General features: G+C 40.3%; 1 protein-coding gene across 3 annotated transcripts in view; it reads left to right on the top strand.

Moving 5' to 3' along the window:
• The first annotated feature begins 15,220 nt into the window (after window positions 1–15,220).
• ahnak (AHNAK nucleoprotein) overlaps window positions 15,221–25,552 on the top strand; it is a 32,165-nt gene continuing 21,833 nt past the window's right edge. The window contains exons 1-2 of one of the 3 annotated variants that reach the window (XM_085296312.1): window positions 15,221–15,467; window positions 22,498–22,562. The gene's annotated coding sequence lies outside the window, so the exon portion shown is untranslated. The remainder of the gene's footprint in view (window positions 15,468–22,497; window positions 22,563–25,552) is intronic. The other 2 variants (XM_085296319.1, XM_085296327.1) reach the window with 2 other exon arrangements.

The raw sequence follows: 25,552 nt of genomic DNA on the forward strand, positions 1-25,552 counted from the left end.
CATTAAACTTTATAACTTCTCGGGTGGATGCAGGGGCTTTCTTTCTGACGCACTCATCCACACACTCATGGGAGATGCACAGGAGAGGACTCTCATCTCAGAGTGAGTCAGATGTGTGATTTTTTTCCTACTTGCTAAGCGTGATTCAAGATCATTTTGGCGCAACCATCTTCCACCATGGTGTGGAATCAGGGAAGCCATTTTAGTTTGTTCTGTAGTCTCATGGAAATCAGAAAATGGAAATGTTCCCACAACAGCCAAGCACCCAAGTCCTTGAACACATGACTCACTCATCCTGTGGATCACGGTGGAAGAGGGCTGTAACTTGAGCAAATAACTTTGACTTCACTCGCACCACAGCGGCAGTTACAAAAGTGCTGAAGGATAACCCTTTGATTGCTGAAGGAGTGGCGTTACCAAAGCTGTTTTGTAAGTCAAATATGAAATGACTCTGAGCAGAACCCATGCAGTTTTAATCGTTTTGAGGCAAGCTTCCTGCCAGATGGAGGCAGCATCAAGTCCACACAATATGCTGTGCCTGCTTTGTATTTAGAAGCCTCAGAGTTAAAAAACCAAACTGAAGCAAGCCACGAGAACAATGAGCTGTCTTATGCCAAAGAGCAACATTTTCTCTTCCAGTCCTGCCAACCTTCCTCCCCCTGGTCTTTATTTCTTACTTGGCCACACACTCACTACTTTTTCCTTCCTCTACTGATCCTCGTTTTCTGGACATTTTTTTTCTCTCTCTTCTGTGTGCTCGCATGAGGAGGGGTGGGGATTCTTGAAAGCAGTTGGATCAGCGAGGAGCCCTGTAAGGGAGGAACACAGAGAGCTGATGTATTGTTTCACCACACAAGGTCCCTGTGTGGCTGTCAGCTCGCAGTAGGAGCTCTGGGCATGGTATGCATGTGCTGAGCATCTGGTGTTGCGAGACACACATCTGGAAAAGGGTTAGGTAGTCAGTGGAGGGCTTGGAACAGCAAGGTGAAGCAATCTGACACAGTTTTCATGAAAGGAAAGCTACCACTGACGTTCCTGTTGTGTGGGTTAAGCATGTCTATGGATTATGAGTGTGTAGATTTTGTGTCTTTAAGTTATCGTTAAAGGCCTTACATGTGTCTATTTTACACAAATCTGGACATATTTACAGCTCTGCTTATTGTCACAGGCCAGCTGGCCAAAACAAGAGCACATCACTCTTGTCACAGTTGGAGGGACTTCTCTGGGCGGATAGAAACAACACTCAGCCACCACATAATCCCACCCTTGGACTTTTATGGGGTTTCCCTACACTCTAGTATGTTGCTGGGTTTTAAATTCCTCTAACACACTCACACGCACACACACAATAAATTTGAGCAATAAAAATGAGGTCAGGAAGATGGATTCTTAGTCAGCACCCAGCGCGACTTCAAGTCAAATGTCCTCTATTTTTGAGGCAGGGCCAAGAATGAAAATATGAAGTTTAAAGACTGCAACACATTACAGATAGTTACACATGCATATATACATGCTGTATATCATATTATATCCTCTTAGATTAGAAATGTGACCTTGAGATCTTCTGTTTGGTGATAGGGTCTTTTCATGGCTTTAGTGCAGTCAAAGTGTGCGAGCTGCACATTTCTCTGCAGCTCTATAGCTCTAAAACGCAGCCCTAGAATGGAATGAGGGAGGTCAAAGGTGAGTATGTTGAGGGGAAATAGCTAAAGGAGGCAGGGAAAGAAAAGATTAGATCTTTTGCAGTAGTGACGAAGCACTTCGGACAACATAACACGAAACATCCGCTGCAAGTACCAGCCTTAAGTTGAAGCAGTTATTGTCATCCGTGAAGAGATTATTAATAAGTTGTTTGTTGGTGAGTTTGTGTTGCCCTGCAACAGAGTTTGTCGGTGTGAAAGTAGAGAAGAAAGTGCGTGACACAAGTCAAGAGAGAGGTATGGAGAGAAAACAGTCAGCCCCTGCACTTTTGGACATGAAACCCCAGAGTTGCTTCTGTCTCATGTTACCAGAATCTGGAGGTGGGGCGTGTTGTCAAACTAAGCCAAACTACAATAATGCACTGCCATGACTACTAAGGCAGAAATATTGCATGTTGGAAAAACATTCAAAATAAATAAAAATGTGTTCTCTTTAATAAACCTTTATAGTTGGTTCGCTACCCTACAAGGCTAGAGGACGGTGCATTAGGAAATATTACTTTCAAATGTTAGTCATAATAGCTCCACAGTTGTGGTTTGGGTGTGTACTCAGCGTTCAGTGTTTAAAATAGCCCTAGGCTATCTTCACACGAAAAAGCAAATGTGCGTTGCTAGAAATGTATTTTTTGCAGAACTAAAAACAGGTACCACTGTTGTCTCACTTCAGTTCAAAACGTTCTGTTAAGAAAGAAGTCGTTTAGACTTGTATTAGCAGAGGGGTACCCCCCACTTCACTCATCTGTTCTTCATGTACTGACTTGCTGGCCGTTTACATTATACTCAGGTGAGTGAGCGCATCAACATTTTTAGCTATGACTGGAATGTGCAGCTTGGGATCATATCTGCCTGCACAACGGATGGAAGTGGAGTGAGAGATCAATAGCTGAAAACAGTTGATAGTGAATAGCTGTGAGACTCTGTGAAGAAAATGATCACAGTAATCTAATCAGATTCACAAAGGTGTGCATCAGTAATGTGTCAGATCACTTGCTTAATTTTCTGGGGGCAATGCATTACAACACTTGAACAACATAAATTTACCGGAGGTTTCCAGGAACTTATTAAGCCTGCTGTAGGGTGGTGACAACAAGACCAAACGTGCGGAAGGCGTTCCAAGCATCGGGCTGTTTAGATGACTCTTCTGTGCAGACAAAAAGGTCTGTTCAGGCTGAAATAGAAAGACAAGACCGGAGGGGGATAATCATCTTCTTTAAAAACTGTTATAATACTTTGTGTAAAAAAGTGGGGCAGAGTTCCTTACTACATAACAAACTGCTTTTTGGGCATGTGATATTTATCCATACACACACACAGGGCATTGCTATGGAAACATCCCTGCAAGTACCTGCCCCCTTGCTTATTATGTTGCTATAGTAGCCATCCCAGAATAGTCTTTTTTTTTTTTTTTGACTCACTCCCTCGTGTTTGTGACTCATAGCTTGCAGTGGAAACCACAACTCGATCTGTCTCTTATTCCCCTTTTTTACTGACATTCTCTTCTCTACCAAAGGAACAGCTTGCCATTCTGAGTCATCAGCATGTGCTCGTGTGTGCCCTGTAAGTCAGCGTGTGCATGCGAGAGAGCAGGAACTGAGGGGAATTCCAAAAAGATTACCAATAGACGAGTTACTATGGTGATAGCAAATAACAGGCAGCGTGACCCGTGTGTTGCAAGATAGTTTATCTTGAATACTGCACATTCATGAGCTGCCAGTGATTTCTTTCTAGTGTATCTCCACATAGGTACACTCTGCTCTCAATGATTATTTGAGGTCCACTTTGTTTTGAGAAGCTGCAGCTTGTAGTTTACTTACCCACAGCGCTCTGGGGCTAGCGTAGCACAGAATTGCATACGTGGTAATACATTGCATCTGACGTAACAAATGATGCATGTGTTAATTCAATTATGGGGAAACTTCTTAATGATGGGGTGATCAGTTTTCATTCCATAGGTTCGCTAATTTGCCAACAAGATGAAATTCAATTATCTGTGCTAATTAAATTGGTTAAATAGGTTTTTAAACAGGACTTTACCCAGTACTCAACTTGCAAAGCAATTTGAAAGGCGAGGAATTACATTCTACTTTTATTACAAGGATTTAAACTTCCCTGGCTTGAACAGTCTCAACACAGTTGAAGACAGTAGAGTGATTTTAATCTTGTTGAATTGCAGATATGTTTGGAAATAATATAAGCATTAGAATAAGCCATGTACACCGTCCTTACAGAAGTAACAGCAGGCATCATCCCAGTATTCAAATATTCCCTTACAAGTACATGGTTTGTATGTAAAAGTTCTTACCATGACAATGACAGTGTGAAGGCTAACTGCAGAGCATTATTATGAAGGTACAGCCCCCTTAGCTTTATGACAGTTTAGCATGAGCTCCCACTCACTGCTTACATTTTTGTTTCCTCATAGTACTGCTTTCATAGTATCATTTTCAACAGTAGCAGGTATCTGTTTCCTCAGCAATAGCCCTGTAAATGCATTACATATTACCTGCTCATCAAGTAACAGACAGACACATACATCTGTAGCCAGTCTGCAGCTCCACTACCATGGAACATTTAACAGCTAAGGACAAAACTTAAAAGATGAAAATTTGTGCTGTATATCCAAAGTTCAAATACAACCCCAATTCTTAAAATGTTGGGATGCTGTGTGAAATGTAAATAAAAACAGAATGCAATGACTGTCAAATCTCATAAACAAATATTTTTTTTCCACAATAATTCAAAGAAAGCTGAGACCATTACCGTTACCAAAAGTATTAGCTAATTTATGACCCCTATTTCAGTTGGGTTGGGGTTAACAAAAGACTGCAAAGGTAAGTGGCACTGCTGGAGGAATTTTTTTGCATCTAGGTTCATCGGTAAAAGGTCAGTGAGATGACCTTAGAGAGGCAGAATTTCTCCCAAATAAAGATGGGCAGAGGGTCAGCAATATGCAAAAAACTGTCCACTAAGTCTGGAACAATTTCAGAATAATGTTTATCAAAAATCATAAAGTGTTTGAAAAACTCATTTATGACAGTACGATAAGATCAGCAGAAAATGTTGTGCACAAGGCAAGGCAGAAAATCAGTACTGGATGCCTGTGATCCTCGTGCCCTTAAGCAGCAGGCATGATTCTGTCATGGAAATCAGTGAATGGGTTCAAGAATACTTCCAAAAGTTATTTTTTTCTATGCAAAGATTTCACTATCCCACCTACAAATGCAGGCTAAAGCTCTGCCATGCAAAGAAGAAGCCATAATTGAACGCAATCCCGAAACATTGCCACCTTCTCTGACCCAAAGCTCATTCAAAATGGACTGAGGTAAAGTGGAAAACTGTTTTGTGCTCAAATGAACTGAATTTAGAAATGTATTTTCGAAAACATCAACATCACATCCTCTCGACTTAAAGAAGAGAAACAGTCATCTGGCTTGTCAATCACTACTCAAAAGCCTACATCTCTGCTGGTATGGGGATACATCAGTGCCTATGGAATTGGCAGCTTGCATCTGGAAAAGGCACCATCAATGCTGAAAGTTACATACAGGTTTTAGAGCAACATATACTCCCATCCCACCAATGCAATGCTAAACTGCACACTGCAGCTAATACAAACAGCATAGCTTTATGGATGAAGAATCAGGCTGCTGAACTGTCTTGCGTGCATTTCCCAGTGACTCTGAAAAATTGGTTTATGCATGTATTACTTCTAGGCTGGACTACTGTAATTTGTCATTATCAGGATGCCCTAAAAACTCCCTGAAAAGCCCTGAGTGGATCCAAAATGCTGCAGCAAGAGTACTGACGGGACTAGAAAGAGAAGAAATATTTCTCCTGTCTTCATTGGCTCCCTGTTAAATCCAGAATTGAAGTCAAAATCCTGCTCCTCACATGCAAGGTCTTAAATAATCAGGCCCCGTCTAATCTTAATGACCTAATGGTGCCATATCACCCCATTAGAACTCTTCGCTCTGAGATTGCTTTTAAAGTTAGGCTTAAAACTTTCCTTTTTTGCTAAAGCATATAGTTATGGCTGGATCAGGTGGCCCTGAATCCTCCCTTAGTTACGCTGCAATACTTCTAGGCTGCTGGGGGATTCCCATGATGCATTGAATGCTTTCTCTTTAGTCATCTTTTTCACTCACTATGTGTTTATACATCTCTCTGTATTTAATTATTTGTTATTATTAGTCTCTGTCTCTCTTCCACAGCAAGACTTTGTCCTGTCTTCCCCTCACCCCCAACCGGTTGCGGCAGATGGCTGCTCCCCCCTGAGCCTAATTCTGCTGGAGGTTTCTTCCTGTTAAAAGGGAGGTTTTCCTTCCTACTGTCACCAAAGCACTTGCTCATAAGGGGTCATATGATTGTTGGGCTTATCTCTGTTTTCTTTGTATTTGTAATTGTTTTCTTTGTAGGCTCTTTACCTTAGAATATAAAGCACCTTGAGGCAACTGTTGTTGTGATTTGGTGCTATATAAATAAAATAGTATTTAATTGAAAACATTTGATGCATCATGAAATGAAGGGCTGCTTATCTTCCAGATGACTATGGACCGTTGTTAATAGTTACAGTGCCATGAAAAGGTATTTTCCCCCTTACCTAGTTATAATTTTTGTCATAATTAAATGTTTCAGATGATCAAACACATTTTAATATTAGACAGAGATAAACTGAGTAAATACAAAATGCTGTTTTTCATTTATTAAATGGGAAAATGCAATCCAAACCCACCTGGGCATATGTGGAAAAGTAATTGCCCCTTAAAGCTAATAACTGGTTGTGCCACCCTTGGTGCCAAGAACTGCAATGTTTGCAATAACCAGTGATGAGTCTTTCACATCACTGTGAAGGAATTTTTGCCCAATCTTCTTTGAAGGATTTTTCTCATTCAGCCAATTTTGAGGGTGTTCGATCACAAATGCCCCATTTAAGATTGTCTTTTGCCCTTCTCCCCCGTCCCTCTTCTCAGCTGTTTCTCTTTCCCTCTTTCTTTCTCCCCTTCTTTCCCCCAGTCAAGTCTGTCCCGTATTCAGTAAGTGAAAATAAAATAAACAATAAAAGGTGAATCAAATGGACCATTACGGCAAGGCTGGGATGGTCAGTTTGGTAAAGTAAATCCGTTGGGCATCTTTCTTTGCCTTTAGACAACAATTCTAATGGCAAAAGAGCCAAACGGGACAGGCCAAAAAAAAAAAAAAGAAAAAAAAGAAAAAAAAGAAATAAAGAACATGTTAACTTAAAAAAAAAAAAAAAAAAAAAGATTAGGCAGACGCATCTATTTTTGCTGAATCTCTAAGCAAATGAGGCCTGCTGTTCTTTGGATGTTGCCCTCGGTTCTTTTGTGACTTTCTGGATGAGTCATTGATGTGCTCTTTGAGTAATTTTGGTAGGACAGCCAATCTTGGGAAGGTTAATCAGTGTTCCCAGTTTTCTGCATTTCTGCATAATGGCTCTCACAGTGATTCCCTCAAGTCCCAAAGCCTAATAAATGGCTTTGTAAGCCTTTCCAGACTGATAGATGTTAGTCCCTTGGTGATCTGTTCTCGAGTTTCCTTAGATTGTGGTGTGATGGGTGTTTTTTCCCCCCCTCAAGCTTTTAGCCAACTTCACGTTGTCAAACAGGTTCTATTGAAATGATTTCTTGATTCAGCAGGTGTGGCAGTAATCAAGCCCGGGTTTGGCAAGTGAAACTGTATTCAGCTTTTTAAAAAATATGGTTAACTCATTCTCAGTTGTGGTTATTTGCATGACATCTCATTTAACTTTTTGCTTTGGCTGATACTGAAAACACATTCTAGTGGAATTTCATAAGTTCAAAGCTTGGTAAGAAGCTAAAATTCCCAGTCTAATCACTCAGCCTGATCATTCACATTCATCTAGAGTTAAATCTGCAGCAACTCTAGCGAATCCTCCGCAGCTAAGTTTGCAGCACTTGCACCAACACATTCAAGTTAGTTTTCTCATTATATTGCATCCCACTCCTGTAAGCAGAAGGTGAGGATTCCTCTCTTTAGCTCATGTGGCAGTAGTCCACATGTTCTGTATGAGTAGCCAACTAAAAAGTGGGCAAATTCGGCTCAAGTCACTTTGCTATTCAAAACCTTACAGATAGGACATATAGTGAAATCTAGCCATAGTTATAAAGGTGCAGACCCTGTCCACCATTGCAGAGGCAAGGGGGGTGTTCAGGTTAGACATTCTCTTGCCTGCAGTGGTTTTTCTTTACTAAAGCATGAACTGTGTCTGCTCAGCATTCGCAACACACCCCCATTTGTTTCAAATTTTTCAGTTGGGTCATGCCTTAAACTAACTGTGCAGATAAATGCCTTTTTTTTTTTTTTTTTTTTAAATCTCTGAGAGTCATGAGTTGTATTTAGCAAAGCTAGACCCGGATAGGTCAGGTCAGGCTTTGGTCTTTGCAATAATTACTGACGTTTCAGTTTTTCAATACCAAGTAATATGAAACTGATCAAAGTTTATGTGTGGAATTCAGGTGAGGGGGCGGAGCCTGTTTTCTTTTTTCTTAATAGAGTGATATGTTTAGCTTTGATTTTTACATCTGCATAAGCCATTTATACGGAAGTTCATTCAGTCCACTATAGTGAACCTTATATAATAAAAAAACCCCCAAACAAACAAACAAAACCCTTAGCCTCTTTCTGTTATTCCAGGAAGCTTTGGTTAGGTAAATCTCTCTTGTCGTTCACATGTTGGTGATTATCGGCTTACTGTTTCCTGTCTTGCAACTTTCAGCCTTTTGCAGGCCCTCTGCTCTCTGTTGGCCAGCCCGCGCCTCCATGCAGGCTCTTTTCTCTCCTGTCTGTGCAACTCTCAGTCTTATTGTAGGCTCTCTGCTCTCTATTGGCCAACAGCGGCTCTGAGTCTTAATGCAGGCTCTTCTCTTTCCTGCATTTTGCAACCCTTTCTTGTCTCCTATCATCTTTCTGCTGCAGGTTGGCCTCCAGTGCCCCTAAGCTGGCAGCCTCTCCTCTCTGCCCTTCAATCTCTCCTGTCTCCTTTGCCAGCTCTCAGCCTTATCACTAACTCTCTGTATCTCTCCTGTCGTACCTCAGCTCTGAGCCAAATCAAAGGATCTACGTCCCTGTCTTAGCTCTAGTCTGTCCTCATGCCTTATTACAATTTCTCTCCACCCTCCTGGCCCCCGATGGCCCTCGAGTCTTGTCGCAGGCTCAATTTCTACTCTGCTGCTTCATAAATTCATATGTTCCATTCCCTATAGATCAGATCTTCCTGCCACGGCAAGAATGCGTTCTTTTCTTTGGGTATACTGCCCTAATACCTATCACTTCTGGGATTCTGTTCTGCTGTAATTGGCCATCGAAGTCTGACAGTCAAATACCTCAAATTGTATTTTCTACATCAATAAATCATGTTCAGTTCCTTCTAATGATCTCTCCTTATTGAAATGAAGCTTATGCATTAGTTCAATAAAGAATTCAAAATTCAAATTCAAATTTTATTTGTCACACACACACAACCATACACAGTACGACATGGGGGTGAAATGCTTGTAGCTGTACAAGAAGATCTGTAGTCACACATCTGACTGCTTCCCAGGTATTGGCAGTCAAGGTGACGGTGACATCACTGGTCTACCCCAATCATCTTTCTGCCGGCCTTCTTCAGGCCAATCAGCTTTCACTCTGCGTGCTTTAAATTTTCCTGCGCATCCATCATTCTTCCTTGCAGACGCCTTTGTGCAACACACCTCTTTCCCCATCACCCTCTTTCCCTCATCACTGAGGCTCCATTCATGCCTCCATCTCCACCACCAGCGTCTAGACTCTGGTGGGTCCTGCCCTAATCAAAATCACAGCTGGGATGGCCATTGGAGTCTAACTGGCAAATACCTCAAATTTAATTCTATACATCAATAAATCATGTTTAATTCCTTCTCATGATCTCTCTTTATTAAACTAAACTTAACAAATATTGTCATTATACTTAATTATTTTTTGCGCACAGTATAATTGCAGAGGGTGCCTATATTAATAACTTATTAAAAAAACTTTTATTCTTTAGCAGTGCAATAGAATACAATTCTTTTAGATTTAGTGGGTGTTACTTCAATTTGATTTGCTTTCAGAATCAAACCATAGAAAAAGATAAAACATCCTAAATAAGTAAATAAAAAGAAACTGGCAGCAGCTGTAGGAACATAAGACAGGTCAGTGTTTGTTCTGATTATTTTTGCAGTTATTTTGAACTCATCTTCTACAATAGTGCATTCATTCACCAAAAACACAAGTGGAATTTGTGGTGAATTTCTTTTGACATTCTCCACTACTGACAATGCCTCTTTGACAATGTTTATCTCACTCTGTCTTCAGCATTGGCTGGAAAAACACTCAACACAATATCGACAATGTTGCATTGTGTAAAAAAAATCTAATGAAGCTACAAAGAACTTCTATTTGCTCACTTTCTGCGTACTGACCTCTTGCTTTTGATAAGCTCTCTGAATACAAACCAGGCTTTTAAAATACTTTTGAGCAAACTTTTCAAGCAAGCAAAACTACAGAAAGTAATCTTGTCGTCAAATAGATGCGTTGAATTTCTTTTTTTCTCATTTTTTCTGGGATTACTGCCAGGGATGGTTAGTCATTACACTGAATACTCCATCCATCCATCCATCCATCCATCCATCCATCCATCTTCGTCCACTTATTTAACAGAAGTTTGAAAAAATCATAACAGAAGCATTTTGACAATGTCTCTAGAAATAAAAAGCAGCAAACATTGAGTTATATTCTTAAATGTGCTCTGGAATAGACATTTATCATATCTTGAAAATCATCTCAATACCTACAAACAAGATACTTACAGTACACTGCTGGCATGGTCTGAATCTAAGATCATAGTTTCCTTCAATATTTGTGATTTATTTTTTACAGATATACTATAAAATCGTTCTCTTTTTCCATCGTATACTACATTTTATTTGCAGCTTTCAAAGCCATTATACCATCCATTCAAATCAAATCAAATCAAATCAAAATTTATTTATATAGCACATATTAAAACAACAGTGTTGACCATAGTGCTTCACAGTCAGTAAAAACACGAGACAATTAAAACAAACAATAAAACAGGACAACAAACAATAGGTAACAACACAATAACCTAAAACAGCCAACTAGTTAGAATCAAAAGCCAAAGTAAAAAGATAAGTTTTAAGACGTGATTTAAAAGACTGGATAGACTCGGCAGTACGAATATGTACAGGGAGGTTATTCCAGAATCTGGGTGCCACGGTTGCAAAGGCCCGGTCTCCTCTCGACTTCATTCGAGACCTAGGTTGTGCAAGGAGCATGTGATTGGATGATCTAAGTGCTCTGTTGGGATTGTATAAGTGGAGTAGTTCAGAGAGATAGGCGGGCGCTAAATTATTTAGAATTTTAAAAGTGAACAAAAGAATTTTAAAATCTATGCAATATTTAACAGGGAGCCAATGTAGTTTGGCTAAAATTGGAGTTATGTGTTCATTCAGTTTAAAAACCTGATATGTGGTTGGAAATCATTGATTGAGATCAGTCCATTGTGTATGATTAAGCCTGTGTTGCACAATCAGGTGTTCTACTCACACCTTCTTACCTATAGGCAGGTCCAAACAGCTGCTGAAAGAAATTTGATAGATTAAAAGTTATTTTGTCTGGTTGTTATGTTACTTTTATTCAGTCATATCACAAGTTACAGTTAGGCCAGTGGCATGTGACTTCCCTTATCCTGCGGGAGAAATTATTCATAACACGCACACAAACAATCACACGCAGACACACACACATACGCACACAAGCACACACACATTTATTCAACCGTCCATCCCAATCTAATCCTCTGATTTTACTCCTCTCTGCAGTCTGAGCTGCCCATGTTTTCATTGTAGTCATGGGCTGTGACTCATCGTGCGTCTGAGCCAAGCTATTTGCGCTGGTTCACACTGGCTGACACACCTAGAGCCAGGAAACACACCCATTCCCACATATCCTTGTATTCAAGTGAGTGATCTGCAACAAAACAGTGATACACAGAGGACATTGACTTTGCAAGAGCATGGAAGATATTTAGCACATTTCACAATTATCCAGTTTGAACAGTCCACATTTGAGTTGTCCCAGAGCTAACTGACTGCTCTGCTTATCTTTGTCTCCCTCTGACCTGCTGCAGTGAGTTCATTTAGAATAAAAGCAGATATATTTATAAGAAATTTATATGTGAACACCTGTATTATAGATAAACGTCATGAGTATCTGAAAAAATAACCAATGATATGATTTACTGATGAGTTATTAAATAACTGTAAACATTTAACTCCTACTGAAAAGTTTGTGAGCAGTGCATCGTTTTTGACAGGAGTAATCCTGATTGCTAGCAGACACATAACAGGAGTTGTCTGTCTGGAATCAGCATTTTCTGGTAGCTAAGACTGTTCTTTAAAGGCCACACCCCGTTGGCAAGAAAGGGAATCAAAAAGGCGCTGTACTTCGAAAGTGGGTGAAATCTTATTCTGTTCAAGTTAAAACGTTAAATTCTGTGGAAAATACTATAAGCACTAGATGATTGCTTTAGTAGTTGTGCACTCATACACACAGTATACTTTAAACACTAAAGTAACGTTTTTCTTTTTGAAACTTTTGAAAAAAACTCTTTTGAAACTTCCCCTGAACATTTTTAAACACTGTTCCATCCCAAAGAGTAAAGCTTTACCCCACTTTATACACAGTTCTTTAGGATCTCTGCATGTCTTGCACATGTTTGGTGTTATTTCTCCACTTTTATCTCAGTGTGCTCACAATTACAGACATCTACACACGTCTGCGCACAAACAGCGGGCCTTCTTTTTTGTGGGAGAGCTGCACCCTGTTTTCGCAACAAAACAAAATCTGAGATCTCCTGACTCAAAGTTTAGTGTAGTAACATTAAAATATGCGTGTGTGCGCGCACAAGCACAAGCGTGTGAGTACCACTCCCCGGTTCACTCCCAACAAAAACAACACAGTAACTTCCTCTGTATGTAATCTATTCCTTGCATGTTGCCTTCATCTCGCTGAGTATGGGTGTGGCATATTGAGAAGGACACTGCAGGAATTTCAAAGACACTAGACACTGTTGTGAGAAGGGGAGACGCACATGTGTACACTTAAAACACACATGTGCATCCACAACCCACATATGAATTCTATTTTCAAAACTGGATGCACACATATACTCCCCCTAAAAAACCCAAACAAAAAATCCCATCCATCCATTTTCTTCCACTTATCTGGGGCGGGGTCACGGGGGCAGCAGCCCAAGCAGAGAAACCCAGACTTCCCTCTCCCCAGCCACCTCCTCCAGCTTGTCCGTGGAAACAGCAAGGTGTTCCCAGGCTAGCCGAGAGATATAATCTCTCCAGCGTGTCCTGGGTCTGCCCTGGGGCCTCCTCCCTGCCTCCCCTCCTCCGTGAATCGCTACCTTATCGTGGTGGAGGGGTTTGTGTGTCCCAGGGATCAAAGGGGCTATGTTGTCTGGGGGCTTTTGCCCCCTGGTAGGGTCTCCCATGACAAATTGGTCCTGGGTGAGGGACAAGACAAAGAGCGATTCAGAGGGAGCAGTTCACCCTCCCTGCCCTGGAGCCAGGCCTGGGGAGGGTACCCGAGGGCGAGCGTCTGGTGGCCGGGCCTTAGTCCATGGGGCCCGGCCGGGCACAGCCCGAAAAAGGGACATGGACTCATCTTCCTGCAGGCCCAACACCCGCAGGAGGCACCGTAGCCGTGTGGCGGCCAGGAGTTGAGGTCCTGACGGAGGTCCCCAGCTACCAAGACTGGCAAAAAATCCACAACCCTCCAAAATTACTGTTACTGATAAAAGCATGTGGCACAAAATATCCATAGCTATATACAGCTATGCTAGATGGTAAAAGCAGCCAAGAGTAATAAGATAAGATAAGATAAAATAACCTTTATTAGTCTCACACGTGGGAAATTTGTTTTGTCTAGCAGAAAGTGAACAGTGCAAAGTTATATATAGTTGTATATAAAATTAGAGAACACTGGAATACAATAAGAATAAGATACTGTACACAACTGTACAGAATAGAATAGAATGGAATAGAATAAAATACTATATACAATAGAATGAAATGAAATAAAATTATATATACAATAGGATAAAAATAAAAATAATGGATAAGTGATGGTAAAGGTTAGCTTGTGGTGAGCTACAAGAAACCAGCACATAAGTTATAAATTCTGCTCTGCTAAACACTGTAGTAACAGCTTTCACACTTGCATTAGTAGCGTTAGGAACGCCCAAATAAACACTTTTCGAAACATGTCCTTGAGGGGAGTACTTAAGTTCATTTAACAAAGCTGCTGGTGTACACTGGGAACAAAAATGGATGGGAATACCTTTTTTTTAAAACATAGTGTTAGTCATGGCTTATCAGATGTTCTCATCTATAAGCCTGTTGGTGACACAGCCATACCCATAATCCCAGTATGATTTGTCAGAGGAACCGCCCAGTGACTCTCGTAACAAGCTATCATGCCATCGCTTTGCGTGTCTGCATACCACATTGAAACATTTCATAGCTATGATCATTTAGAATGTTTTGGTTTTAATTCATAACGTTCAGTGTTTGGCTTTGCAGTACTTTTAACACAGTGGGATGTAAAAGAAGTACTCTGACATTAATCTAGGACTTTAAGCTTAACATTAGCAGTTTCACTCTAAAAATAAACTTTCATGTGACACACTCAACATACAGCACACAGACAATTACAGCAATGACTACTGCAACTACAGTTTTCAGCGTATGAAAGTGAGCTAAAAACAACAACAACCTGTGTAAAGCACAGTGAAAATGTGGAATACATTTTAATGTCCAAATTAGATGCAAAAATTATTTAATATAAATTATATTGCTACTGCAGTTCACTAGCACAGGGTGGGCCCCATTAAAGCGACAGACTTCTGTAAATCCTGTCTTGTAAATAGACACCTTGCCTTTTGTGTTTAACTAAAGGCCGTCCTCCCGAACCATTTTGGTAATGATAGCTTTGTGTCAGTTTATGTGCGGCAGTGTAAATGTTTTAATAACATGTTGATGTCATTGTCTGTCATGATAACCATTTTGTGGAGTGCATCTCTTCTTCTCTGTGTACTTCATTGTTATACTGTAGAACAAAAACTGAAGTGGGCAAAAAGCTGTTTTAAACAGAAAAATCATGATAAAAACAGTACAAGTTTCTTGCCTGAATAATTTGTTACATAGTGCTGATTACATTCGGATAACAAGAGTTTGAAAACCTGACATTTAAGTGTTGAAAGTTCTTTTTTTCAAGCAGAGCTAACTTTTCCTGTTGCATGTCTTTGCAACCATCTTTGTGAAGCAGTGGGTGGTCCCATGAACACTAAGGACCACTCCCCGTACACGGGTCCCCTCCCCTGGATTCCCCTCCCTCTGCTAACCAGGAGCCCAGCCCAGCTCCCTGTCCAACCACTCTGCTCAGCCCAGACTAGCAGCCACTCAGAAAAAAAGAGGTTAAAATCAACTCAGAACGGTGGAGGGAGGGAGAGAGAGGGGGCAGAAAACGCCCTGGAAATCTGGTTGATCAAGAAATCGAAAAAGACTGACAGAGTCCTAGCAGACTGCGAAGGCGTGACAGTGTGAAAGTGTTTTTCTTGGAGTGAGGAGAAGTGGAGAAGTTTTCAAGGATGCTCAAGCAGGCGTGAGGCTTCTAGGGCGCTAAGGCTGCGCACAGGTAAAGCTGCACACTTTTTTATTTTCTTTAATTGAAGTTAAAAGTTTTTTTTTAAACTGTTCTTTCGGTTTCTGAACTTTAACAACTCTGCTGCAAGACAACAAATCAGTCGTTCCAACTTGGCCAGAGTTTAAATAACTAACTTGCAAAGGCGTCACAGTTATCTGTCCAGCATTCTTGTTCATAGCACCAGGCACTTGCAGTGAGCGTGTTTATCATTGTAAGATTATTATGAGTTGTTTTATATGACTAGAAAACTTGTCTCCAGAGTTTTTCAAGGACTTTTTATTTTCCCCTAAGGGAATGTTTTTGCATAGGAGCATCTTGCCTAAACAGTGTTATTTGTTTTCATTGTAAATATGTAGAGTGGCAGTAACTTTGTGTGAAAACATTCATACATGATAAATATTTAATTAAAATAGAGCAGGACAGGAGATGAGGGTGTGGGTACACACCCACCACATGAATGCAGACTAGATTGAAGTTGTGCAGTTTACTAAGATGCATATAAGTCATTCATGGCTATATACTTTATTGCCTTTAGATGATTTTGATCCTTCTTAGAGATAACAAATAAGAATAGCTACATTTGTGTAGTTATTTCACCTTTGTGCAGTGTGGATGTGTAGATGTACTTTGCATAGTGAGTGGGACTTTTTCTTTTGTACAGGACCTCAATAACCCACATTTTAAAGTTATATCAAAGAGGTGCCGAAATGATTGTTGACAGTGTTGATGTTATCGCTCAGATGTCTCTCTTATCTAATCCAATGTCGTTTGCCAAGAAATGGAAGTTTAAAAAGTTACTACTACTTCCCTATGAGAGTGTACAGCAACAACTTTGGGTGTGGATCCCCCCTCTCTCCTCCCCCTTCTTTTTTTCTCTCCCTCCCTTTTTGTTTGCTGTCTCCTCACAGTGGCACACCCTTTAGTGCCAGTGAAAAAAAGGAAAACCATCCACGCTACAGACAGTTTTTTGCAGCGGGTCTCAGCAAATTACATTTAAATGTCCTTTGTGGGATACTAAGGGTGTGCTGGCGAAGACAGAAAAGTCATGATTATGGCTTTTTCTATGTCTTTTCACTGGATTCACTGTGTTGTTGGTTGGTGGTCTCTCTCTCTCTCTCTCTCTCTCTCTTTCTCTCTCTCTCTCTCTCTCTCTCTCTATATATATATATATATATATATATATATAGAGAGAGAGAGATACAAAAAGTATTATATTTTTAAATGCAAACTGCTTCCGTTTATTGGCTAAATATGTATCAGCTTTTGAACAAAACCTTTTTGGTTTGTGTTGCGCAACATGAAGTTGAAAACTTTCACTGCTGCTTGGCTCTGAGGCATATATGCATTTCATGACTTACTTTTTAAGGTCTTGAGCAGAGAAAGATTTGTCTTTGTCTATTTTACCATGGGTCTCTCAACCTGGGCTCCTGGCCAGGGTGTGCAGGGGGAGAAGAAGGGAGGAAGACAGGGAAAGAGAGTCATGGAGTGAGTTGGTGAGGGGGGGATGGGCGGGGCAGGGGGTTGAGGAGGGGAGTAATGGAATGTAGTGGTTTGGAAAGACAAGCTAATTGAAACCAGGTTTGAGGCAGAGCAGGGGGAAGAGCTGAGACTTTGCACGTTTGGGGAAAAGAAAAAGAGGCATTTCTGAAACCCTAAAGTCAGGGGATTATTTTCTTTCCCATAATATATTTAAAGCCTAAAATGGCATCATTTCAGCTGTGGTTTAAAGTAGAATCACTGCATGTAGTGCTGCCTATATTTTATGTGAAGTGGGTGTATAAGTTGAGAATCAGGAGTTCAGAAAGATCCTTTGTTTAATCTCACTTGGAAGTCAAATTTCATTGTGCTGTTGCGTGTCCTCTGCAGCTCCCTCCTGCCACACCCAAAAGTCACTTTAGAGGAGGGTTAGCGAGAGCTGATTTTTGCCCTGCTCTGCGTAGTCTTTTCTACAACGTGCACTTAACTCACACTGGGTGACCCACAGCTGTACATGTGTGGCATTTCTCAAATTGCTCTAGTCAAGGTGATTGATTATAACACAGGCTGCTTAAAGGGCCAAATGTAGTGATTGTCATTTAATCGGCATTATGTTTAGCGTTTTTAGCTTTACTTGGTGATAATACGGTGTGAATAACCAAACTAAACATGATATTTCAGGTGTAGAGTTTTGCTTCAAGAGAGGGTGTGGACCTTAAACATAATAAATTTGAAGCGTGATTTATATTTCAGCTGCTCAAACATTCAGAGCTGCTCCTAACCGCCCCAAAGCTGAAATGCTCGTCAGTTAACAGGGCCTCATCTTGGCCTGGGGTGGATACTGTTTGTCTAAATACTTGCTCTGTCTACCAGTGCAGCAGTACAGAGGGTACATTATTTTGTCACCTAGCAATGTAGGTCACTTGGAATTCCAAAAAGCACACCTTGAAATTTTAAAGCTTCATTGATCACATTTTTCTTTTTCTTTCACTCCGATGTTGCGGCTCTTCTCACCCATGTGACAACCAGCGTCGTTAGTAGGAAGAACTGGAAGAAGAGCATGCCGCATGACAGTTTGGAGCCTTGACAGTGTTGAGATGCTTATCGCAGTTCTCTGCCAGCGCAACTGCGTATTCTCGCAGTGTTGACTGACAGCACAGGCGCGAGGAATGGTGTTACTCATATGTTCCTGTATAAAATGCAAGGAAACTGGTCTCTGGCATGCTTCCTCTGCTATTTCCTCATGGGTTTGTTGAGCGGGTGTTTGAAGAGGTGGGGCGGGGGGTGTTCAGTAAGCTGAAAGAAAGCGTGGTGGTTTCGAACAAACTATAGCGTATCCTTTTCACACTTGGCTTTCATTACGAACCAAGCATTCCGGACGACTCCGTAGACGCACACCCTGGATATTGGTTGGATAAAACAATGCAAAATGTATAGAGTGAGAAGATTTTCAATGAGCAACATTTTTCTTCCCTAAAGTTGCAAATAAAAATTTAACCATAGTGTGCAATTTCAGAACGTCTTTCTAGGCAATCCACCCAGCAGCCACGCCCTTCTCACTCACCCACTGCTGGAATGTTTCAGTGTGTACTCAGTATTCTCTGTGGCGCGCCTATCATTAGCTTGTCTTGTTTTTGAGAAACAGTTATTTTAAATTTGCGATGAAATAGTCACAATAAGTCACAAATAATTCTGTGGCAACCACGCACCTGCATGCAATTCAGACTATTTCACTGTAGATTTTAGCAATGTGGGACCTTCCCAAGCATGGAGCTCAAAAAGGGCGTGAATCATTTCTGTCTGATAAAGCAAGAACTCGCACCAGTACTCCTCCAAACATCTCCTATATAAAAATATCAAAAGCCATCTGTTACTAAGCACTACTTGGAGATACATGCCCTAAATGTCAGGGCAACCATGCTTGGAATGTAAACTGAGAAATACATTCAACATGGTTTTTCTTTATCTGGCACAAGATATTCGAGGATGGAACTCTCGTGTGGTCTAAATAGAAGTGTGAATTGAAAGTACAATCCTGATGCTCTGTTTATGCTTCAGGTTCTTACAGCAAAGGAAGTCTCACATCTATATATACATTCTGCTGCTATGGTTGCCACCTAACTCCTACTCATAACCTTGTCCCCTGTTCCGTGAATGGACTTGTATTTGCTCTCATTCAAGCAGCAGCTGAATATATTGCCATGTTAAACTAAGCGTGGCAATTTTTTGGCGTGACCTGTTTAATGTGTCAGTAAGCCTCTTGTGATGTTCTTTTTATATGGCTGATCTGTTCAAACTTGGCGCTTCTCTTTGGTCTAACTTGTTATGCCAGTTCAAAATTTACATCCTAGCTGCTTGATAGTCATGCCACTGAAACTATTGTTGGGCATTAGCCCAGGATCACTTCTCATTTAATAGCAGAACAGATCTTAAAAAATAGTTTGAATAAGCTTTTTTTTTTTTTCAAATCAAATCAAGTTTTTTGTCTATAGCACAGTGTTACATATACAATCTCAAAGGCAGTTCTTGGTGTAATAATAGGAATGCAAAAAATAGGAATGCAAAGGAACAGGATCTCTAAAAAACCTGTAAGAACCCTCGAGAGAGGAAATTAAAACTGAGGTCTTAAATGTCTTGGTGTGTAATAGAGAACAAGCAGTTATGACAGAACTGTGCAGAGCTTAAAAAGTATGTGAAAATCAAGGCAAAGCTGAAGTATGCTTCAAATGCAACCCCTCATTTCTGATTTTTTAAGAGCAAGAGAGGAGGATTTTAAGAGTTTCTTCAATTTTTCCATTTGGTGCATGACTCCTGCCAAAGTCACAATGGCTTAATCAGAAGCAGGCCAAGTTAGCGTCAGTGGGCAGGCTTTAGTCTTATGTTGGACTTGTGGTTTGCTTCAGGGCTATGTGGACTATGGAGTGCAGAAAACAACCAATTATTTTGACTCTCGTTCCTTTTATACACGTCACACGTGCACGTCCTATCTGCTTTTGTGAAGGAACATTGAAGGCCAGATACTGCTGTCTTCTTTGGTATTTCTTCGCTTTTGCTGTGTCTAAATACAATGCAGCAGGGGGGGAAAGAGAGTCTGTTTTGTTTTGACAACAAGACTGATTAGGTCACTGGTCTTCTCTCCGTATCTGCCTTGCTGTACTGAGGTCTTTTTATCTGCTCATAATCAAATTTTATCAGAGCTCCACTCTGTGTGATACACTCTGAAATTGAGCCTTAATCATTGTCACATTGCTCCTCTTTTCTCATTACTAAATTGATTGGATTTGGCAATCAAATTGGTAGACGGACTAAAGCTGCTTTGATCAGTTTCCAGAATGTATTGACCTACTTAAGCACAAAGTATGAAAGTTAACAGTCCAGGTTTGGAGGCATGTCTCTTTTTAAGTGATGGGGTGATGAGCTGGCTGCTGTTTACTGCGTCAGTGAAGCGCATGTTAAGCCAAAAGACACAAATGTAACCTCTCAATGCACATTTGACACACGTCTTAGGGTGCCATCACAGATGCACTGCTGACTTAACGTTGCATTTTTGCTTGTTTGAGTGGAACCTGGAGGTTGGGGGTGTGTGGTGGACTCATTGCAGGTGGGTGGGCACTCCAGCTGTGTGCGGGGTGGGCAGCACAAAATAAAGCTAGAGTTAGTGTCAGAAGGAGGACATTTCTTTGGAGTTAGTCACTGTAGAAGAGGTTGGGCTTTCTTCCAGCTGGCCTGAGGGCTCTATCAAGGAATGTGTGTGACTGGAGGCCTGGGTGGGGCTGTGCACTGTGCTACTCCCTCTGCAAGTAAAGCCGAGAGGCAAAGCGACACGATCTGTGTCGTGGACTGTGGTATGGTACTTCTGGGCACTGCGTGTTTTTATTTGCTTCCTTCACTGTTTGTTGACCACATTTTATCTTCCAGAAATACCTGCAGATGTGCTATGTGTGTGTGGTCTTACCAAGACACTGAGTAAAGAGGGTGGGGCAAACTGTCTCATATATTTTGATTTTGTTAAATCCGATATGCCTATTTCGTCATTTTCTATCATGACGTTGTAGCACAACACCTAAAAGCTTACACATATAATAACTTTATCACTAAGGCAAACACAGTGTCACATTTTCTTTAGTCTACCTTGTTGTATTCTGTGACATAACAGTCCGAATCAGTAACAGGGGCATGAGTATACACAGCTGCTGTGGTGCAAGTCTCACTTCACACATGTAATGCGAACCCATTACTGGCTGGTATTTTATCTCAGCTATGTATTCTATTGGTGCAACAGAAAACAGGCCAAACTTTACTACGTTTTTTAAACTTTGCATCACTGTTAGGGGCTTTGTTACATTGCACAGGTATTAAAATCTGACTGTTCCATCTCACAAATATAGTAATGAGCAGTTTAGGTTATTGAACATAAAATGTTGGGAAGGGGGAAGTTAATGATGGGGTTGAAGAAGAATTTTCCTGAAGGGCATGTTCCCACTGGTGCTGCATGTCTCTGCGCACATCAAGTCTGGTTCTGTTTGTACTGAGACTGACAAAAAGAGGGCTTTGTTTCACAATAACACAATAATTGGCATAAGACCTGTAAGATGTTGGGCTAGTTACAGCACGTGTCTCACATTTTCAGCTTTGCCTTGATTTTCACAAACACAAGACTGACTTAGTGTAAAGAATGATGCTCAGAATTTAAATGATAGATTCAATTTAGGCAACAAACTTTGCTGCTATATTTGCTATTATTGCTTCGCATTTCTGCCTTTCTGTTGTGGTTTGATATTTTTACAGTCTTCCATGAAGCAGTGAAACTAAGGCAGATCAATGCATTAGCATTTTTAATAGTATACTTCCTCTCTGAATTCCTCTATAGCCAAATTTTCTTCATTTTTAATCAATTTCTAGCAAACCTACTTGTTGTAGTTTGGCTAGTTTAGAGACAAACAAGTGGTTAAATTGATTTAAAAAGACATATTTCCTTACCAGTGTCAACACTGCTTCCAGCTACTTGTTGGTTAATTATTAAAGCCTCTTAAGGTGATGATTGATCAGCATCAGTAGTCTACTACATTAGACTACTTTATAAACGTATCTAAAAAGAAGTAAAGGAATGAATACCTGTGATTAAGTCTAGTCATGAAAGTAAAAAGTGCAGGGGCTTTTTTGTAAATATTTTCTTATGCATAAGTATGGTAAGCTTGTAAGCTTCTAAAGTGAATCCCCACTTTTTCAGTTCTGCCTTTCCCATCTCTTAATGTGTAGGCTAACATTCTATAGCACAGCTAAATTTCATCACTTAGTACTGAATCCTACCACAGCATTTGACTTTATCATTCATATGGAGATGCACCTCGTAACATAGCAGGGACTTCTATGTGGAAAAGACATGCATAGCTTTTTGTCATCTGTCAAGCATGTGACTGAAACTCAACTTTATATAGCAACATGGAATGTTATTGCAAAAGAGAGCAGCAAAGGTTTCTTTGCTGTCTTAGCAATACTTAATCTGTGTACAAATCATACTAATTGTGTTTTTTTTTCTCAACAGAAGTCAAGAATACAAGAACAGAAGCAATAAATTGAAGCTCCTTGGCTTTGCTTGAGCAATCCAAGGTAAGTGAGTGCCCTTAAGTATATTGGAAACGATACAAAGAAAATCTATGATAGACTACATAACCATCACTTTGCTCAAACACTAACTAGTCAGTGTTACCACAGAGCAGCATCTATTTTATGGTCAGACTGCAAACCGCTTTTGGAATGTTTGCTGCAAAGCCTCCAACGTAACTGGAAGGTCATGCCGCCGTCATTCAGCTGTGAAAGGCCTGCCTTGTGGAAACCTGATACCTGGGTGCTTCTGCTCCATGTGTCTCCTTTTGGTATCCCGTCCCTCCTCCCAAAGTGACCACCTGCTTCACTCAAGTCCCTTTTCCCTTCTTGAGAAACGACCATGTCAAGAGCCCGCCAAAGATAATTTACTTCTTTTGTGTGTAGGGAAAAACTAGCAGTACTTTGACTGATTAGTGTTAAATCTGTAGGCCAATGATACTGTATAAATGATCCATATCCAGAAATGCTCTGTGGTTGCATTCGAGGTAACAGAAGCTTTTGTTTGTCTGGCTGGCTGCTCATATCCCCTTCTGGACAGACATACCAAGCCATAATAAAACATGACAGACAAGCCCGTTGATCTACCTTCGTATTTGGCATTGGATCAGCGGTACTCAGGCACGTTATAGAAATGAAAGAGAAAGAATACAGAGCTGAATGACTGTCATGTACTGTCAACTCCTGGAGTCCCAGACCATTTGCTATGATTTCAAGAACAAGGGCTCATTCATTTGGCATATGTTTATAATCATAAGGTCTTTTTGGGTTAATTGTTAATTTTCCTAATTTAGTTTATACTTAATTACACTACTTTCTAAGTTTATCTTAAAATAAGCAAAGAAATTAATAATTGTGATTAAGTTGAGTAATGACAGTAAAAAGTGCAGGGACTTTTTGCAAATATTCTCTTATGCATATCTCTGAACTTGTAAGCTTCTGAGGAGAATCCCCACTTTTTCAGTTCTGCTTGGATGCCTTTCTTTAATGTTCTATAACATAGCTTGACAACAACCCCCCCCCCCCCCTTTTTAATTGCCTCACTTTAATTTTTTTTAACATACTCTTTTCCTTATATCTCTTTCTGTGTGTTTCAAATTCCCCCTTGATTTCTGTTGCATGCCTCAGCTTCCCCCCACAGCTTGCTGCCAGAAATATGTCAGAACGTCTAGGACACAATGGCCCAAATAGTTCAAACATGGTAAGCCTGTGTGCTAGGCCAAAATCAAAATATTTATCAAAACTATATGATTATGCTTGAAAATAAACCTTTGAAGGGATAAAGGGATAGTTGTGTCCCACGATTATGCGTATGAATGTGGATGCATTCTTAACTTCCCACCCTGTTTTTATAAACCCAATAATATTTCTTATGCTTTTCCCCTGTGAACATTTTTTCTGAACAATTATCTCATCTAGCAGTAATCTGTACAATGCCAATAAGACTAGCAAAAGAGAAAAACAAGATCATGTGAAAGGTTTGTCAGTTATTTGGGTCTGTTTTTATTGACTGGATTAGGACAGGATATATTCGGGCAAAATGAGCTGTGTTCGAGCCCATGGGGAAGACAAATTCCCTTTGATTTCTCCCAAATGCTGTGAGTGTGGGATCTGAAGGACACTTTAAAGATTTTGTAAATGGCTGCATCAGTTGGCCTGATTTGAATTTGCTCTACCCAAGATAATTAAATAAAGCTGTGTTTTTTGGTACTGTTTTTTTTTTACCCCTTCAGTTTTCACACATTTCAACTATAACTGATGCATATAATGTTGCAGCTTGAGGTCTTGATAGATTCGTGTTTCAAGGTACTATGAGGCCATGCGGAAAAGCACAATGTGATAGAAAGAAGGGAGGAGGACAGATGAAGCAACAAAGTGAAGATCAGGTTTTATATACCTGCAAGCGGCTGGAATCACCTTTGGAATGAGCATTATCCTTTTCTCCGGCATAATCATGCTCAGTGGCTAAATGCTATTTTTTCAAAGAATTTTAATTTTACCTCAAAGCATTGCATGCTTTCTTCAGTATTCCCAACCATGCAGATCCAGTCTATTTATTGACTTGTGTTAATTTGCAGAGGGCTTGTTATGTGACCTAGGACTGGCATCAACAGACTACAAATAACTGAGACAATAGTTCATATTACACAGAACTGTATGCACCACCTAGAGCTGCAGTCTTAATTTGGACATTGCAGGAAACACCAGAACTGTTTTCTTCTAACGATCTCATTTGTTTGAAACACTGCATTTTAGCTGCATGGCAGGAGTGGCATATGGCTGCTGAATAAGTGATGCATATTACAAAACCTCTTAAAACTGTTGCTTCTTTAGCTTCGTCTCAGGTTCCTCTTGTTTCCAGCAACTTGTTATCTTGCATAACAGAGAGGCAGTATCAGTGAATGAGGAAGGGATTCGTGGCCTGTGTGGTAACTGTGTTCTTGACTGTGGTGTAAAATTATATTAATTTTTCTGCTAATATTATTATTTCTAGCACATTGACATTAACATTAAAATACATATATTTGTAAGGTCAGACAAGATTATCAGTCTTATTTTTTTTCCAAGTTATTATTCCTTAAATCTTTGTTTTTAATCATAATCACAATAAACACAGGAAACTAATCACCAAAGTGACTCATATCCTGTTTCATTCATCACAACTATGAATAGGCTTTTGCCATTTTCTGTTGGCCGATAGAACCTTTGTTAAATCCTCCTCAATGGTTACAGTAGGCATTTGTAGTGATTGTCTCACTGAAATGACTGTGGTACTAGAGCTTTGCTACTGTCTTGTGGTGCAACATCATTAATCAAAAAGTACTTCCAATAGTGTTGTCACCAATCACATTACATTCTCTCGAATTTAAAAAAAAACAAACAACAACATAAAAATCCCTTTCTATTGGTAGAGACACATCATCGTGGAACAGCTTTGTATATTTCGAGGAGTGGGTGGTGGAGAGCTTGGTACTAACAAAACAATAGGTTCTGTG

Source organism: Mchenga conophoros, linkage group LG2, assembly GCF_057382185.1.
Source record: "Mchenga conophoros isolate Kocher_MC1m ecotype Shallow Benthic linkage group LG2, M_conophoros_male_GT1.1, whole genome shotgun sequence".
In the NCBI taxonomy this organism is placed as follows: domain Eukaryota; kingdom Metazoa; phylum Chordata; class Actinopteri; order Cichliformes; family Cichlidae; genus Mchenga; species Mchenga conophoros.